The sequence below is a fragment of the Octopus sinensis genome, linkage group LG11 (genome assembly GCF_006345805.1).
Source record: "Octopus sinensis linkage group LG11, ASM634580v1, whole genome shotgun sequence".
Lineage (NCBI taxonomy): Eukaryota > Metazoa > Mollusca > Cephalopoda > Octopoda > Octopodidae > Octopus > Octopus sinensis.
In genome coordinates this window covers 23,206,247-23,227,137 of record NC_043007.1, presented here as the reverse complement: position 1 = coordinate 23,227,137, position 20,891 = coordinate 23,206,247, and the positions used below count along the sequence as shown (strand labels likewise).

Genomic DNA, 20,891 nt, shown 5'->3' with positions numbered 1-20,891 from the left:
ACTTGTTTACTTGTTTCAGTCATTTGACTGCGGCCATGCTGGAGCACCGCCTTTAGTCGAGCAAATCGACCCCGGGACTTATTCTTTGTAAGCCCAGTACTTATTCTATCGGTCTCTTTTGCCGAACCGCTAAGTGACGGGGACGTAAACACACCAGCATCGGTTGTCAAGCAATGCTAGGGGGACAAACACAGACACACAAACATATACACACACACACTTATATATATATACATATATACGACAGGCTTCTTTCAGTTTCCGTCTACCAAATCCACTCACAAGGCATTGGTCGACCCGGGGCTATAGCAGAAGACACTTGCCCAAGATGCCACGCAGTGGGACTGAATCCGGAACCATGTGGTTGGTTAGCAAGCTACTTACCACACAGCCACTCCTGTTGAAAAAAGATTAGACATCTATACAAATCAAATTTTAATACGTAAAAGTAAAAGATGGAGGTGAAAATAGCACAAAAGTAAATCTAAGTCATTTCAATTTAAGAAAGAATTTAATAAGGTGATTTAAGAATTATATAAAAAAAAATATTACAGGTTTCGATGATGAATCTCATGTTATCAAATATCAGTAAACATTTATGAAAATTTGGAGTAAAAACAGTTTATCTTCCGCCTGGGGGTCAAAAATATGTCAAAATATAATTTTTTAATCATTTTATTAAATTCCTTCTTAAATTGAAATGTCTTAGATTTACTTCTGTGCTATTTCCACCTCCATCATATATATATATATATTAATATATATATATATATATATATATATATATATATATATATATATATATATATATATATATATATATATAAGGCGCCCTTTTAAAGCCTAGCCAGGCTCATGGGCCCGGTTTCCCGGTTTCAATGGCGTATGTGTTCCCCAGCAGGACGGGACACCAGTCCATCGCAGTGTTACTCGTTTTTGTCAGCTGAGTGGACTGGAGCAACGTGAAATGAAGTGTTTTGCTCAGGAACACAACGCGTTGCCCGGTCCAGGAATCGAAACCACAATCTTACGATCATGATGCTGAAACCCTAACCACTAAGCCATGCGCCTCCACACACACACACACACATACACACATATGTCTCTGTCTCTCCCTCTCTCTGTCTCTCTGTCTGTCTGTCTGTCTCTCTCTCTCTCTCTCTCTCTCTCTCTCTATATATATATAATATATATATATATTATATATATATATATATATGTATATATATATTTGTATGTATATGTAGACGACATGCAAAGGTACATTAAGCCCAGTTACAATTACAGCCGGCTATTATCAGTAAAGGTTTTAGTTGCCATTCTGTAAAAAAAGCCACATTCGATCACAGCACCAATAAAAGTTAAGCTTCATGCAATGGCCATACTCGATAACGAGGGGGCAGCCATAATGTATATGTATGTATATATATATATATATATATATATATATATATATATATATATTAATAATAATAATAAAATATTAGGGAATAAATCCAAACTTACAGGGAAAAATCAGATTTAGGATTGAATCCAATTTTATAGTAAAATATTATATTATATTAAATTAGAGGTAAAACCACTATTAGGCAAATCATACAAATCATATGATTAATTAATTTATATTATTTAAATATATATCAAAATTATTAAAAAAGATAATTAATATAACACTACGATCGTTTCATGGCTGTTCAATTCTTAAAATTTTCGAGTTACAGTCATTCTTCATGTGGTTTACATATCTAAAATATAATCAATATTTTTAAGATATAAATAATATATATAATATAATAATTTTACTTATAATAAACTCTATTATCAAATATGATTATATCCAAATCGACTATAAGAATTGAACAGCCATGAAACGATCGTAGTGTTATATTAATAATAATTTTGATATATATTTAAATAATATAAATTAATTAATCATATGTATTGGCTTAAGTTTTTCATTGTATGATTTGCCTAATAGTGGTTTTATCTCTAATTTAATATAATATATATATATATACACACATTCAAACACACACACACGCGCGTACGCACACACATATACATGAGAAAGAGAGACAGACACATAGCAGGGGATTGTACTGGCGAGAGAAAAATAGATGGAAGGATGGCTAGAAAGATAGCCGTGATAACAATGTTAAAAGGGAAAGAGTTGATCACATATTGATAAACATTGAGCAATAAACAAAGCCACGTACATTGCATTACAAAGATAAGATAGACCAGTATTCGAATAGATTAAATGCATGGGAAGGTTCTTAGGTAGAGTTATTGAAAGACAGCATGTCTGACAAACAGAAACAGAAAGATATAGGTTGAAAGATACAGTAATGGAAAATTGATGTATTGACGGACACGTTGATAGATAAATCAATGGAACTATGCTGTTAAAATGTTATATAAGGAAACCATGTAAGTTGCGTGATTTTCTGATGGCTTGATTAGCACTTAATTGATAATCAAAAATAGCGACTGTCTTGATTCACGGCCAGCTAAGCACTGTACGTTGTTGCTAACAGATTTCTTAAAGGTTAGGCCTTGACGTTGACAACTACAAACATATTTTATTTCTCACTACGTGCTCTATATTAATGTCACAACAGTGTTTTCGGATATCTTGACTACATACGAATATATAATACACACACACATACATATATATATATTATATTATATATATATATTATATATATTATATATATATATTATATATATATATTAATATATATATATTATTTATATATATATATATAAATTATATAATATATTATATCTTATATATATATATATATAATATATATATAGATATATATTATATATAGATATATATATTAAAGTTGGCAAACCAAGGAGAGGAATTCCTTCGAATTGGTGGTAATCATCCAGTTCATTTCACTGTACGTCAGTTGGATACCACATAAATATGGATATAATGCAAATTATAAACAATAAATTAAATAGTGATTCAATTGATAATCCAATAATTTATTAATATAACATAATATAGTATAAATAGAATATAAGATAACATTTAAAAAAAAGCATTAAAAACCAAAAGAGTCAACAATTTGTCTCGATTTACATACATTATTTGATTTATAAACAATTCAATCCACTGATATAAGTCTCATTAGAGCTTTGGTTTAAGGACAGACAAATTTCCCCGTAAAAGGACAGCTGGATAGTAAAAACTCGAGCGTGAGTGTTACCTTTTCAACTACATAACAATTACAATTAAAAATAAACAACAAAATTATAACGAACAAGCTAATCAAGTAAATAGAATCTACAACTATCGAAATATATTTCCATATATCTCTGAAATAGGATTATTATTTCGATTATTGTAAACATTGTCTAATCTTTTATTATTAAAGGAAGAGATAATTCTAAACAAATTTTTAGATACTGAAAAACCTATTATAATCTTTTTATTTTTAATTATTTTATTATATTTATGTTTTTCATGAAAGTGCTTAGATATAGATCTGTAAAAATTGCTTGATCAAATTCGTTTTTATTTGCGTGCGTAGGGAATAATAAACCAAGTATAATTATCTTTATTACAATTAACATCATTAGGTGTATCTGGGTTGACATACTTATTGTCCTTAGACTTAAGTCTACATATACATTTTTATACAGGATATAGTTACTACCCTTGTTCCTATTAATATTATTACTATTGTTAACCATATCATTATTACTTACGAATAAATTGCATACATTTCCACTATTAGATCCACTCATTTCGTTGTCAACCAATTTTCCATTATTATACGATTTGTTGCTGTTCGTATTCTTATTACAACACACTATTCTATTCCAGTATCCTGATTTTTTAAGGGCATCATTATATTTGGCATTATTATAAAAAATTTCCTCATTAGAGTATAAATAAGAAAAACGTCTCGGAATGTTATTAACCTAAATTTTTGTGGTCGCTTTAGGATGGTTACTATGAAAGTTGATATATTTCAAATTATTGACACGGGCTGTATAGGTCAGTAACATGGTTCTGATTAACATCCAGGTAATTAAGTAAGTCATGTTAATTTTCTATAGAGAAAGATAAACCAAATCTTAAAAAAAAAATAATGGAATTCTTTCATATATAGGTTTAGTTTTTATTGCATTGACTATTAATCAAAAATAGTACATCATCTCTATAAAGTCCACCTTTAATGTCGGGAAATTCATTGTGGAAATTATATAATATGTAATACCTACTAAGTCAGTAACCTGGGTGGAATCGGCAGAGCCTAAAGTTATGTCAAAATAATTATTAGTATTTTTTCTGAGCCAATACTTATTATCAAATAAAATAATGGACTTCCTGGCTTCCAAAATAACTTCTCTTAAATCTAAGGTTATAATTTTTCCTAGCAGATATAAGTGCACTAATTAGCATAATGGAATTAACAGAAGAGTAATAATTACCAATATCGAACTGAATGAATGTACTTCTATACTTATCGTCTAATTTATCAAACCAATTAATGGCTTCTTGACATCTATTATTACAGCCTAACTCTATATCTATGGGGTAATATAGGTTGTAGTTATTGTTGCTCTAAGTTTATCTTCATATTACGGAATTCTCCCTCCAATAAATCAATTAAATAGAGAACATTTCTGTTAGGTTTCTCTTCATATTTATTACGGAATTCTCCCTCCGATAAACTAAATAAAGAACACTTTTTTTTGTTACATTAAACAATTTTTTTATATATCAATAGCTTTAATTAAAAGAGAAAAGTTGTTATATGTTACCAATATAATAGTATTTTATCGTTTATATTTATTTACACGCTTTATTACAGTCTCTGGATTAAGTAAGACCCTGATACTTAATTTATATACCTATATATTGTTGTTGTATGTCATCACAATAGCCAAAGATTGTCTTCGGCCTAAACGAGTTTGAATTAATATTATTTGAGATATATGGAAATATATTTCGATAGTTGTAGATGCTATTTACTTAATTATTTTGTCCGTTATAATTTTGTTGTTTTTTAATTGTAATTGTTATGTAGATGAAAAGTTAACACTCACGCTCATAATACATAGGCATCTGAATAAAATTTTTACAATCCAGCCGTCCTTTCACACAGAATTTTGTCTATCCTTAAACCAAAGCTCTGATTAGACTTATATAAGTGGTTTGAATCGTTTATAAATCAAATATAAGTATATAAGTCGGAACAAATTGTTGGCTCTTTTGGTTTTTTTAATGTTTTTGCATGTTATGTTATATTCATAGTATATTATGTTATATTATAATATAAATAAAATATTGGATTGTCCATTAAAACTCTCTATTTAATTTATTGTTTATATATATATATATATATATATATATATATTATATATATATATATATATACATACATATATACATTATATACAAATATATACACATACATACATGCATACATATATGTATACTTTCTGCTAGGAAATTTTCTTCACTCATATTCATGGCATATGTACACGTACATAAATAAATACATACATATATATATATATATATATATATAATATATATATATATATATATATCGAATATGTGTGTGCGCGCGCGTGATTCTGTGAGTGTGTGTTTTCACTATATTTCAAGATATCGAGAGCACTAGTGACATTAACACACACACACACACAGATGTAATATATATATATATATAAAATAATATGTTACAATTACTCAATAGTCAAGATAAAACTCTGAGTTTCAGATGCCGAAGTGGGAATCCACAACGTCATCTCTTCGGTTATCTGGCGTTGTGGATTCCCACTTCGGCATCTGAAACTCAGAGTTTTATCTTGACTATTGAGTAATTGTAACATATTATTTTATAGATAAATTTCCTCTATTTACATAATATCGAGGTCTCTTTCTTTCTTTTGTTATCTTACCGTTTTACCAATATATATATAAAAGGAGAGATGGAGTGTCTGTCGTATGTTCAATTAAACACTTATTTTCGAGTTCGATGTTTTTTAATTAAAGGTTTTAGATATTTCTTTTCATCATCTTTATATTTGATATTTTGTTTGTACAATAATGTTCCTAAATCCATTAACCCATTAATGTTCCAATACTTCCCGATATCATCAGACTGAAGTGAGTGATAATGATTTATTGTTTGTACGCTTTAATGTAGGTCACAAATGAATGAAACTACAGATATAACGCATAAAACTGTCCTCGACAGTGGATTTAAACATCCTACGCTGGTTAAATCCTGGTAAATTTCATGACTTATTTTACGTGTGATGTATCTATGTGCTGAATTTTGATTTGCATTATGCACTATAATTGTACTTTTAAAAGAAAAAAAGTATTGTGTCATCTTTATATATAAAAGTAAGGTTGTGTGTCTGTCTCCTACGATTTAGATTCCTAACTACTCCCACATTTTGCGGTGCAGTTTAACCAAAACCGAGTATCTTATAGTCGTGATTCATATCGAGCCCTTCTGGGTATTAGCGCGCGTCTACGATGAGTCTACGATTTAAAAAAAAAATTTACCGTAATTTTTTTTTTCCATTTTTAGTGGATTTTTTTGCTATAACTCTCTAAAAATGCTTATATAGTTATTTCCCTTACAAACGCGAGCAACGCCGGGCGATACTGCTAGTCTTATATAAAATTGTAGTACAGTTAACTAATATTTTCCAGCATAAGTTTTATTTCGTGTACTGCATAAGTAATGTCCAAAGGGCAATCTGTAAATAGTTTACCCTATAAACTCATGGACACATGTTATAAATGCAGTGTCAATCAACGAAATGAATGTAACAGTTTAAATCGTGAGATGAATGTAACAGTTTAAATCATGAAGTTTACAACTTTCATGCTTAAATTGAAATTTGTATATTCCATTGGTTTTCTGAGTGGAGGCGCAAAGGCCCAGTGGCTAGGGCAGCGGACTCGCGTTCGGAGGATCGCTGTTTCGATTCCCAGACCCTGCGTTGTGTGTGTTTATAGAGCGAAAACACCTAACACTCCACGAGGCTCCGCCAGGGGGTGATTGCGACCCCTGTTGTACCCCGGTTTCGTATTGTCTAATGACCTGATCTACTAATCTTACTCTGTTTCAGGTTTCTTGAGTGGAGGAAAATGTAAAAGTTCATTTAAGAAAGAATCTGATAACTCGTATTTTGTACCTATAGTAACATTCACTCTCTTTTATTTGTTTCAGTCATTCGACCCCAGGACTTATTCTTTGTAAGCCTAGTACTTATTCTATCGGTCTCTTTTACCGAACCGCTAATTTACGGGGACGTAAACACACCAGCATCGGTTGTAAAGTGATGTTGGGTGGGACAAACACAGACACACACACACACATACACACACATACACATATATATATATATACATATACACGACGGGCTTCTTTCAGTTTCCGTCTACCAAATCCACTCATAAGGCTTTGGTCGGCCCGAGGCTATAGTAGAAGACACTTGCTCAAAGTGCCACGCTGTGGGACTGAACCCGGAACCAAGTGGTTGGTAAGCAAGCTACTTACCACACAGCCACTCTTGCGCCTATAATGAGTTAACATTTATATTTAAGCATTTGTGTTTTGTATGTATACTTATGTGGTATATGTGTTATTCTTTATACTTACATTCATATTTAATAAAGGAATGGTGATATGGTTTTCTGCATTTATGTTATAGTTACGTTGGATTGTAAATGCAAGAACATGGTTATATTCAAGCCCTCAGCTGTTTGGTCCATAACTCACACAATAAATATATAGTCAACATGTTTTCCATTCCACATCAGCATATAGAATGCCGCGAATATAAGGTTGGGAGGCGAATACATAGCGTCTCCAAACTCAGCGGGCATAGATTGCCTTGTAATAAGCGGAAGGGAACTTCAAGTGTGTGGGTCAACAGAAACTTTTTCATTGTCTTTCTTGGTATGGCAGATGGTCTTACTGTAAAATAAGTGTACATGTTATCCAAGATGCTAACATTATGGAGGCAAGACTTCTAACATCTCTCGTGAAAAGTTTGCTACTTTTATTCGTGGAGGCGCAATGGCCCAGTGGTTAGGGCAGCGGACTCGCGGTCATAGGATCGCGGTTTCGATTCCCAGACCGGGCGTTGTGAGTGTTTATTGAGCGAAAACACCTCAAAACTCTACGAGGCTCCATCAGGGGATGGTGGTGATCCCTGCTGTACTCTTTCACCACAACTTTATCTCACTCTTACTTCCTGTTTCTGTTGTACCTGTATTTCAAAGGGCCGGCCTTGTCACTCTCTGTGTTACGCTGAATATCCCCGAGAACTACGTTAAGGGTGCACGTGTCTGTGGAGTGCTCAGCCACTTACACGTTAATTTCACGAGCAGGCTGTTCCGTTGATTCGGATCAACCGGAACCCTCATCGTCGTTACCGACGGAGTGCTTCCACCACACTTTTATTCATTTCCTATGGAACTCCTAGTAATTCACCGTATAATTATATGCTATAGTTGCTAATTAAGTACTTCTTTATGGTAATATCTAGTCTTTTGGCGATATTATACGTAGATGCATTGACTTGGAAGAAAGTAGATTAGAGAAGGATATTAGATTTGTACGTCACAACAGTGTTATTTATGTATGAAGAGATAATCTCTCTAAGTACTAAAAAAAAGATAAATCTTGTTTGAGCGGTAGTAGCAGTAATTAGTTTATACAGTAAACCCCCGCCATATTGCGGTTTATTATTTAAGCTTATGTCGATTTCTCCGTGGTGTTGTTTTGCATTTATGATAAAATAAATATATACAACTTATAAAAATAATTAAAACAAATATACGATACAGTACTGTATCTACTTCGCGGATTTTCATCTATCGCGGTGGTGGAAGTGGGGGCTGGAGGTTAACATAACACCCGCGATAGTTTAGTAGCGTTACAGTTCTTAATTTTAAGGAATTTGTTGATACTGGGTACCAGATTGTTTTATTAGAATATTCCTCCAGTATACGGTGCAAATGCAGTTTACCTGATTATGCCAGTTTTCAGCTCGTAAAAAGTACGACGAAAACTCAGGGACTGAGAACAAAAGTCATACAATGTGACTTTATCGTCTAAAGTTTTAAAAAAGAGAACTATAACGAACAAATACGGAAATTAAAGCTCTTGTACTTAGGCTATAGACTTCATCCTTTGCAATTACCATTAGTGCATTGGGATATAAAACTAACCAAAAATTATCTAAAGTGCCATCAAACACACTATCTTTGTTATTTACTCTTTTACTTGTTTCAGTCATTTGACTGCGGCCATGCTGGAGCACCGCCTTTAGTCGAGCAAATCGACCCCGGGACTTATTCTTTGTAAGCCCAGTACTTATTCTATCGGTCACTTTTGCCGAACCGCTAAGTGACGGGGACGTAAGCACACCAGCATCGGTTGTCAAGCAATGCTAGGGGGACAAACACAGACACACAAACTTATATATATATACATATATACGACAGGCTTCTTTCAGTTTCCGTCTACCAAATCCACTCACAAGGCATTGGTCGGCCCGGGGCTATAGCAGAAGACACTTGCCCAAGATGCCACGCAATGGGACTGAACCCGGAACCATGTAGTTGGTTAGCAAGCTACTTACCACACAGCCACTCCTGCGCCTATATTTCTTGTTATATTTCTAGATAGCATATTACTCAATGGATCTCAACCGAGTTCCAAATGGTCTTTGGGAGTCCATACAAGATTTAGTCATTGAAACCAATGTGCAATAAATTGGTTTTACTTACAGCGAAAAATATTTTAATTCTTTTAATACGATTTTTTATAATAGTCAATTATAAAAATATAGTTGTTTGCTTTTTTATTTTTTTTAAACATCGAATGGCTTATGAGGATCTACCTAAGTAAAATAGGAATTGGAGCCGCCCATGCGTAAAATCTGGTTGAGAACTACTGCTATAAATGGTCGAAAGTTTTCGTAGTACTTTTAACAAGCTGTTAACTGACATAATTCCACAGCAGTGATATGCGTGTAGGTGGGGGTGAGTGAATGTGCGTGCGGGTGTGTGTATATGTGTGTATAGCATGTGCGAAAGAGAATGAAACAGACAAAGAAAGAAAAAATGAAAGGAAGAGAGGGAGAAAAAAGAGAGAGGGGAGGAGGGAAACGTATTATGCTCGAGAAAATGGTTTCGGCCAGCCAAATTTCTAAATCAACGAAACCCTTGAGAAGATTTTAAATCCTTGTTTATCTCAAATAAATTAACAAATGTCAGACCCTAAACACTTCTCAATGTAACTTGTATTGGGGTTTTCTTTTGATTGTCTTTGCACCACAAATAAATAAAACTTGTATATATATATATATATATATATAATATATATATATATATATATATACATATTCACTTGCACATATAACATTTCATTGCATGTGTGTATGTGGATATACATAGATGCACACATATACATATACATACATACATATATACATAGATATACACACACACACAAATATATATATATATATATATATACATACATATATATATATATATATATATATACATATATATAATATATATAATATATATATATATAATATATAATATATATATATACATATATATATTATATATATATATAATATATATATATATATATATATATAATATATATATATATATATATATATATACATATATATATATATATATAAACATAGACAGTGACAGACAACAAACATTCCTATGTATGTCTACGAACTCGTATATGTTTACTTATTTTGAGCATAAATATATACTCTTCATGCTGAACAGCACACCGACGCACACACACCGACGCACACACACACACACACACACACCACACACACACACACACACACACACACACGCACACTTTTACACACACCCACACGCGTGCAGCACAGTTTCGCACACGCGTGGGTACAGACTAAGTGTAGCCATCCCGCATCTTAGCCTAATTCCTGTCGCTACGACTGAAGAATTATTATTCAGAGTAATTTGAGGAGGATAAACGAGAACTGCCAGACAAACAGAAAGTGACAAAAGTAACAAAAAACAACAACGAGGTAGATATAAGAAGAATAAGAATAAGAATAAGAACAGTCAAAACAACCATAATAACATAACTAGCAACAACAGCGACGATAACAACTAAAGCAACGAAGGAGCGTCTATGTGGTCCACAGAATGCCAGAAACAGCAGCCAAATCTCCCTGAATTACAACCTACTGTCTTATACAAGGGTAGGACCACTTTAGAGAATGTGATCTTACGTAATTGCGAAAAGTAGAAATGACCATAGCTGGAATGTGTTTAATCATAATTCTGTTCAATTGAATACTAATTGAATACTAATGTTCAAAGTGAATACTAATGGCAACAAAGACAATGACGACGCCGACGATAAAGACAACTGCAACAACAACAACAGCAATATCAACAACAGCAACAACAACAGAAACAGTGACTTCAGCACCGAAAGTAACAACAGCATCAAATACTGCAGCAACAGCAGTAGGGGTGCAATGACCCAATGGTTAGGGCAGCGGACTCGCGGTCGGTGGATCGTGGTTTCGATTCCAAGACCGGACGTTGTGTGTGTTTATTGAGCGAAAACACCTAAAGCTCCACGAGGCTCCGGCAGTGTGTGTGTGGGGGGGCCACTCCTGTTGTACTCTTTCGCCCCAACTTTTTTGTCCCCGACTTCCTAAGCAACCGCTGAGCCTGGATGCGCATTCATCCATCCGTCGATGCTATCGGTGTCGGCGGTTGACCTGCTTTCTCTTCTGCGGGTCTTACGAATAGCAAAGGACCACGTTTCGGACTCCTCCCATCTTGCGAGCTCTGGGACGAAGACCGTTCGCTCAACAGCAACAGCAGGAGGCGCAATGTCCTCGTGGTTAGGGTAACTGACTCGCAGTCGGAGGATCGCGGTTTCGATTCCGAGACCGGACGTTGTGTGTGTTTATTGAGCGAAAATACCTAAAGCTCCACGAGGCTCCGGCAGTGGTGGGGGGCGACCCCCGTTGTACTCTTTCGCCCCAACTTTCTTGTCCCCGACTTCCTAAGCAACCGCTGAGCCTGGATGCGCATTCATCCATCCGTCGATGCTCTCGGTGTCGGGGGGTTGACCTGCTTTCTCTTCTGCGGGTCTTACGAATAGGACCACGTTTCGGACTCCTCCCATCTTGCGAGCTCTGGGACGAAGACCGTTCTCTCAACATCAGCAGCAACAGCAGGAGTTACACCCGGAAAAAAAAAACCAGCAACGGAAAGGACGTAGAAATAATAGTAGAAATAAACACACAACATGGATCAACGAAATAGTAAGAAAAAGGCCAAACACATAAGGGAGAAAAGAAAGTCCATGAGCAACTTCACTTATAACCCCAATTAGATATGAGGTTGAAAACCGGAGTCACATTGTTGAATACTGTGTCTTTGGATTCGCTCGTATCGCTATCCTTACAATTACAATAGCGTTTGTTGATTACTTTCCCTCACCCCCACAAGAACGTGGCTGTGTGATAAGAAGCTTGCTTCCCAACCACATGGTTCCAGGTTCAGTCCTACTGCATGGTACCTTAGGCAAGTGTTTTCTACTATAAATTTTCAGCAGTATTTAGTTGTTTTCTTTACGTTTCAATTCAAATCCCGCCAACGTTGACAGCATGCTTCATTCTTCAGACTCAACAAGACCTGGGAACTTCGTACCTATTTTAGAAATTATTATTTGACGAGAACGGGCATAGTTTCACACCGATCTGAGAAAACTAGATTATTTATTCAGTGGAAATGAATTTTACTGAATAAAATTTCCTTTTTTTTTTTTCCTTTCTCTTTTTTATTTGTTTGTTTTTATTTGTCTACTTCCTTGATTTTGCAAACAAAAAACTTCCGAACATATGGGCACCTACTATCAATATATGAGGTAGACAAAATGTCTGTCTTTTAAACATTATTATTATTTTCTTTTTTGTTTTCGAAAAATTTTCTTGTATTCACATTTAAATGAATATAGCTTTTACTACCAGGGGAACAAGTAGGACAAAATGTTAACAACAAAGTGGTGCAAGATACGCTCTTAACCACACATATCCCATGCGCAAAGAAAATATCGACAACACGAAAGCTAATTCAAGACAAAAAATGAAAAAAATAAAATAAAGACAAACGGTAAAAATTTAAAAAATGGATGACAATGAAACAAACAAATATAATCAGGAACACTGATGCTCTCATCTGACATTTGAAAATGAAACGGGCATGGCACCTTACAACATAGTAAACTGGTACGATATTAACAAAAGTACTAACAACTCCTTTGTGAGCATTGCAAGTCACAAAGATGCTTTAGATGTAGGTCTGATCACAGGCAATAACATAGCAGCGGTATGTTACAAAATTGTGTGTCACCTTTCCTGAAGAACTTATTTAGGAACGGGTAAGTAGAAGGAGGGGCATAACTCTATTTGAAAAGATCGTAAGGGTTTTTCCATATGCCCCCAAAAGAACAGTCTAACAAAATCGTAGACAGCCTGTAGCACGACGTTTGTTCCATTGATACAGGTAAAGCAAAATGACAAAGTGTGTACTTGGTCTTCAAAACCAAAGACGAAAATAGAAAGTAGGACGATTCGGTGCACCGCATACCAGCCCATAGGCTAGTGTCATACTGAGTGGGAAAATGTAACACGTGAAGCACAGCGCGAGACATAGATGGTGACGTTGAGCCTTGGATTTTCATCGCATTCAAGGTACATTACAGGCAGTTCGTAAGCTCCGAGGGAATCTTATTTCTTTATTGCCCACAAGGGGCTAAACATAGAGGGGACAAACAAGGACAAAGGGATTAAGTCGATTAGATCGACCCCAGTGCGTAACTAACTGGTACTTAATTTATCGACCTCGAAAGGATGAAAGGCAAAGTCGACCTCGGCGGAATTTGAACTCAGAACGTAGCGGCAGACCAGAAAACATAGAAGGTGTCTGCATAGACATGTCGATCTTAATGATCTAACCTGCAAACCTGCAAATTGAGGAGTTGTGCACTATTGTGGGAGAAGAAAGAAAGACAACGAATTTGATGGTGCAAGGCAGACAGTCCATCTGTTACAAGAAATCTTTTTGCTCAGAAGAGCTGGTAAGTTAGAAAAGAGATAAAGCAAATAAGAGCAGACGCAGCAATAACACCAGCAGGGCCCCAGATGATGTTATTTCCAGAGTGTCACTAGTTTCACCTCTAAATGTAGCAAAAGAAATTGCCTCCTCCTCAGTACCTGGGACCAAAGTTCTACCATCCACCGTTTTGTGATTTTGGGGAGGAAATATGGAGTGAAGAAGAGTGTCGAATTATCGGATACATTGGAGAGAAAAAGAAAAAAAGACTCTCTTCAGTGAAGGAAATATAAACGAATCCTACTAGATAGCAAGTAAACGTGCAACGAAGAGCCCACCACCCTTTGGAAGTCTGTGAAGTTCACAGCTATTCGAATACCTAAAGAGAAATTGATGAATGATTTGAACGATCTACAGGAAGACGAAGGAAAAGATAAAGAGCAGATTGAGGACAGCATATGGACAGTTATACCTCAGCTCTCGGGAGGACATGAAACTTTCTTTATTATTCACTACGAAATATGAGTTGTCGACGGAAACCTCCAGAACTAAATATCTTGTGTATATAAATGCTGAGTACATAAAAATAAAATGAGATCAGGGTCGTGGGATACACTCGTTAAATCCATGCGGATTCTAACTATACATGTGTAACTGGATTGTCCCTAGTTGTTTTGTTCTAAATAACAAGAAGGCACGTGGTTTAGTGGTTAGGGTATTCGGTTCACGATCGTAACGATGTACGTTCGAAAACTGGCGGCGCGTTGTGCCCTTGAGCAAGACACTTTATTTCACATTTATTTCACATGGCAAACATGAGTAGTACCTGCATATCAAAGGACCAGCCTTGCGACGTTCTGTGTCACGTTGAATCTTCCTGAGAACCACGTTAAGGGTATGCGTGTCTGTGGAGCGCTCAGCCACTTGCACGTTACGTACATACATACTATATATATATATATATATATGTGTGTGTGTGTGTGTGTGTGTGTGTGTGTGTGTGTGTGTGTGTGTGTGTGTGTGTGTGTATGTTTATATGTATATATGATATATATGTATACATATATAATGTGTGTGTGTGTGTGTGTGTGTGGTGTGTGTGTGTGCCTGCTGGGTTCGGCTACTCCACATTGATAAAGGGCAAATACCTCGAAACTAGTCAGTGGTTGGTGAACCAGCAAGGGGAAGCTGATGAGCTCCCCTGTTCGAAGGTTGTAGGGGACACAGGTTTGTGTGTCACATAGCTAGCTAGAGACGATGGCCTCCTGGAGCTAATCAACGGCAGCATTCGTCCTATTTTTCTGGACTATCATGTTAACTTGGCAATAACTATTAATACATATATGTATGTGTGTGTAATCACATGTTTTGAAACCCATTTACTCGCCATGTTTTGTCATGTATGCATGCATGCTTGTGGACAATGAAGAAGGGATCATCGTTGTTGATGTTGTTGTTGTATGGTGTTTCGGAGATATATTGCGAGGCATCTTTAGATTTGCGGCATCTATCAACAAGTGATTAGCATAATTGAATAGCAATTCTAAAATAAATGCATTAACATATAAATAAAATACAAGAACGCTAAGCTGATATATTAAAATAAACGAAGAGAGATTAATTGAAGAAAAACTTTTTTTTTTCATGTCCGCGGTAATCATTTGATAAAATTGCTTCGCTGAATGTTTTGATAAAATTAAAAATTTACTTCGACTGGAACAGAACCAAAACATTGATACGTAAAAGCTGAAATCTCTATGGAATAAATGACAAATGATTGAAAATAGAAAAAAAAATACAAAAATGAAAAAAAAAACTTAAAGAAAATAGATAGCAGAAATAATAAATAAGAAATAATTATTCAATAACAAAAGTAAACAAGGGTGAAAAGTAAACAAGCGCAAGTATATAGCTCTGCCGTTGAGAAGCTCGCTTTGCAATCAAGAAGTTTTGGGTTCAGTCCCACTGTGCGGTATCTTGGGCAAGTGTCTTCTACTATTGCCCCAAGCCGACTAATGCTTTCTGAGTGAATTTGGTGGACGAAAACTATAGAAGCCCGTTGTATGTGTGTGTATGTGGGGGGTGGGAGAGGTCTGTGAGATGTGTGCCTGCGCCTGTGTTTGTCACCCCCACTCCACCGCTTAGTAACCGGTGTTGGTTTGTTTACGCTTTCATAATTTAGCGGTTTGGCAATAGGGCCGCTGAAACAAGTATCTGACTTAAGGGAATAAGTACGGCCGTATTTCAATGAGTGAAGCAAGTAAAACACAAAAAAAAATAGGATATGATGAAAGAAGGAAAGAAAGAAAGAAAGTAAAGAAGAAAACGCCAGACCGCGGCCATGCTGGGTCAATGCCGTGAAGGATATAATCTGTCAAATCAAGCCCAATATTCACTTTTAAGTCTGGTACTTGTTTTCTTTTGCCGAATTGCTATGTTACAGGGACGTAAACAAACTAACATCGGTTGTCAAGCAGAAGTGAGGAACTGTCAACAACACATGCACACATATACACGACGGGCTTCCATACAGTTTCCGTCAGCTGAATGCACTCACGAGACATTGGTCGGTTCAGGATGATAGCAGAAGTCACTTTGCCAAGGTGCTACTCAGTGGGACTGAACCCGAAACCATGTGCTCACAAAGTGAGCTTCTTAACCACACACCCCTGTGACGAAAGAAAGACTTTAAAATATTGAAAGAATGATTGAAAGAAAGACAAAACAAAACAAAAAAAAAAGCTGATGTTCGTTTATATGACTGAAAGACACTTGAAAGAAGTTTGAAGGAAAGACAGATTGTAAAGGAGTAAGAAAAAAAGGGAGTTAAAACAAAAAGAATGAAACAAAGATGAATAATAGAATAAAAAGTAAAAAAGATTTCAAGAGTTTTGTAGGAATCCAGAAAAACAAAAGAAAATGGAAGAATGAAATAGATGAATAATCAGTTGCCGACCAAAATCTTAAAGGTAAAACAAATAACTTACCCCCTTCGCCCCCTGTTCAAGAGGCAAATATCAGTTTTAAAATCCCTTGGCAGACAGAAGACAAGGCATACGAATGAACACAATTCCTTTGTAAATGAAATGACGAAAAGCAGACGATCCCAAATGGAGAGAAAAAAAAACAGAAGAGAGGAAGGGGGAGAGTGAGATAAATAGAGAGAGAGAAAGAGAAATAGAAAGAGAAAGAGAGAGGGAGCGAGAGAGAAAGAGAAAGAGAGAGAGAGAGAATTTGTAGAAAAATTCTGCTGCTTTCTTCGACTTCTACTGTCATATGCCGGAAAATACCGATGTTTTCTACCGACAAATATGAAATCCTGTTGACTTCTGCGTATGTATGTGTATGCATGTGTGTGTATGTGTTTACATGTATGTTCTAATGTATGTGCGTAATAAATATATGCGTAGTGGTATATGTGTGTGTGTGTGTGTATGTGTCAAAGTGAATTAGTATGTGTGTGTGTGTGTGTGTGTGTACGACTTGCGCTGTCTCAACAATGAAACTAGTGATTGTCTGTCTGTATGACAGGACAATTTTATTTATCTATGAATTCTTTGAATTTCTGTTAATCTCCTTTATTCTATGAGAAAGAAGTGGGGGAAAAAGAAGGAAGAAATGATAATCTGTTTCGCTACATAAAATCAACTGGAAGAACAATTGTGTGTAGGTGTCTGTGTGTGTGTGTGTGTGTGTGTTGTGTGTGTGTGTGTGTGTAAGTGTGTGTGTATGTGTGTGTGTTGTGCGTTTGTCAAATGCGCGATGGTGTGATGCATATATATATATATATATATATTATATATATATATATATATAGATTATGTATGTATGTATGTATGGTATGTATCTATGTTCTACGCGTAAAATCTGGTCGCGACGATGTCAGTGCAGTTGGGGGCGATGGTAGCATTACAGTGGTACTGTCTAAAGTACCCCGTTCTAGCAGTAGTAACGATGGTAACATTAGAGATGGTGGTGGGAGTGGTGGTGGTGGTAGTGGTGGTAGCGATAGCAATGGTATTTGCGCAGATTTGGGGATGTCGTACGTAGAACTCAATCGCAGATGTAGGGCCGGTAGAGTTGTTGTTGTTGTTGTTGTTGTTGTTGTTTAGACATTAAATCAAACATTATTGACCAGTGAGCCATGATTAAAGTTGTATTAGCCATGGCCATCCCGTCTTTCTGATATTTCAAGACTACATTGTTCAATGTCTCCTATATTTTTTTTAATGCTACAAGGGTATTTGGGGGGAATTTGGTAGCTACATTTAGCAAGTCAAGCGACTGAATAGAGGATTCTTCGTTGGTTCGTAATAACGATGGGTGTTGGTGGTGGTGGTGGTGGTGGTGGTGGTGGCATTAAGAATGGTAGGGTGAGGGATAGGATGTGTTGTGTGTGTGTGTGTGTGTGTGTGTATGTGTGTATGGCAGTTAAAAGAGTATGGAAAATGTGACTGAAGGAGAGCGAATGGTCTTTTAGAGAAGTGAGAAAAGAGATTTTGAGAAGTGACTCGAAAAAAAGTAAGAAGAGAGAGAGAGAGTGAGTGGGAGAGAGTGAGTTAGTGAGAGAGAGAGTGAGTGAGAGAGAGAGAGTTAGTGAGAGAGAGAGAGAGTGAGTGAGAGAGAGAGAGTGAGTGAGAGAGAGAGTGAGTGAGAGAGATTATAGAGACAGAAAGAGTGAAAAAAGAAGGAAGAAGTGAAAAAGAATAAAATTAAAGGTTGAGAAAAAGAGCAGGAATAGATGGAGAGGAAAAACTTATTAAAGGTTAAAGAGGAAAGAGTGGAAAAGAAGAGGCGTGATGGTGGGGGAGGTATAGGAAAAGAGCAACAAAGAAAAGTAAGGTGGAAGAAGTGAAGCAAAAATGGAGAAAGAGAAAGAAAAGAAAATGGTGATACTGAATGAGTGTGGGGAGTGAGAAAAATGAAAAATAAGAAAGAGAAAGTGGACGACATATAGAGAAATAGAGAGAAAGTAGGAGTGGTGTAAAAGTCGAAAGAAAGAAGTGTCAGAGAGACAGACAGACTGAGAGGGAGAGAGAGAGGGAGAAAGAGAGAGAGAGAGAGAGAGAGAAGGAATAGACATCTAGAGATGGACAAGGAGGTGGAGCCGAAAATAGTGGAGGAAGAAAGACAAAAGCATATTTTAAAAGAAGAAACAAAGAGAAGCGAAAGGTTGAAGGGAACGAGGATAAAAACTGAAAAGGAAGGAGAAAAGGAAAAATAGAGAAAAGAGAAAGGTGAAGTGAAAAGTAAGAGGGGGACTTAGAGAGCAAGAGTAAGAAGAGGCTTAAAAAGGAAAGAGTTGAAGGGGGATTCGAGAGGAAGAGTAAGGTTTAGAGAGAGTCAAAACAGACTCACAAAGAGAAATAGAAACGAGAAAGAGAGCGAGAGGGCGAGAGAGAGAGAGAGAAAGAGACAGACAGACAGACAGAAATGTAAGAGTGGGGACTGAAAGAGAGCGAATTGAAAGATGGATGCTCGAAGGTTTAAGAAGGTAGTAAAGAAAATAAGAAAGAAAGAAAGAAGAATATAGAGTCAGATTGTAGTCGAGAGGTGAGAGAAGGCTGAGTGGTATAAAATCAGAAGAAGAAAGAGGACAAACAGAGGAAAAGAAGTGAATGAAAGCCAAATTAGATGAGAGGCGATTAAAACAGAGCTAGTAAGGATCACGGTTCCTTTTGGTGTTTTGAGGCGATCAATCTCCAACATATTGTCAAAAATTCATTTTTGACATGACTACAGCGTACAACCAGAAATAAGGAACAGACAAACTATTTATTTAAGCAGCCTGATGACTTTTTTCTCTCTTTGGACGAAATGTAAGTCGACTGTGAATGTTCGAATATGTGAACCATATGTTTACGTATGTTATAATTGTTTGGTTCTAGGTCGGCTGCGGACGGAGTAAACAAAGATATGACTAACATGAGATATTCCAGCCATGGCTATTCCCTCCTTCTTATTCGAATAATGTAGCTAGGACAACAATATTTTATATATATAATCATACATACTGAGGTGTGAGTATGTGTGTAAGAGTGGGTGTCTGATAAGAAGTTTGTTTCTCGATCACATGGTTCCGGGTTCAGTCCAACAGCGTGGTACCTTGGGTAAATGTCTTCTACAATAGTTTCGGTCCGACGAAAGCCTTGTGAGTGGATTCGGTAGACGGAAACTGAAAGAAGCTCGTCGTATGTGTATGTATATGTGTGTGTGTGTTTGTCCCCTACCAGCTTCACAAATTAGCGGTTCGACAAAGAGACAAATAGAAAAAGTACAGGGGTCGATTCATTCGACTAAAAGGTGGTGCTCCAGCGTGGCCGCACTCCACACACTTTAATGCCTGAAACAAGTAAAATATAAAAGACAAAAGATGTGTGTTTGTGTGTGTGTGTGTATGTACAAATAAATATATATTACACACACACACAGATTTTGAGTCGACCGAAACTTCAATTTGCGCCAATCGTCTTATTTTAACTTAGCGTATAGATTGCATAAGTCGATAAATGAAACTGGCACCAGTTCACTCGTGTTTTACGATACGTGTAATTGTATCCTCAGTACTGCGTCACCCCACCAGCAAATGTCTTGTAGTAATTCTTAAACTAGCTTTAAAATCATAAAGCTTAGGGTAACATTTATATAAATGTGTGAGCGTATCAAAGCTCCTTGCCGAGGCACAGGCACATAAGGCCGGTTTCACGTATCGTGTGGTGTTCCTATTTCCCGCCTA

General features: G+C 36.0%; 1 protein-coding gene across 6 annotated transcripts in view; it reads right to left on the bottom strand.

The window, feature by feature from the left end:
- Positions 1–20,891, bottom strand: part of LOC115217220 (soluble guanylate cyclase 88E) — a 441,284-nt gene that overhangs the window by 368,843 nt on the left and 51,550 nt on the right. For 2 of the 6 annotated variants that reach the window (XM_036507235.1, XM_036507239.1), the window contains exon 1: positions 17,143–17,401. The exons of 2 other annotated variants lie outside the window; for them this stretch is intronic. The gene's annotated coding sequence lies outside the window, so the exon portion shown is untranslated. Of the gene's footprint in view, positions 1–17,142; positions 17,403–20,891 lie in introns of those variants that run through there. 2 more of the 6 variants (XM_036507240.1, XM_036507238.1) reach the window with 2 other exon arrangements.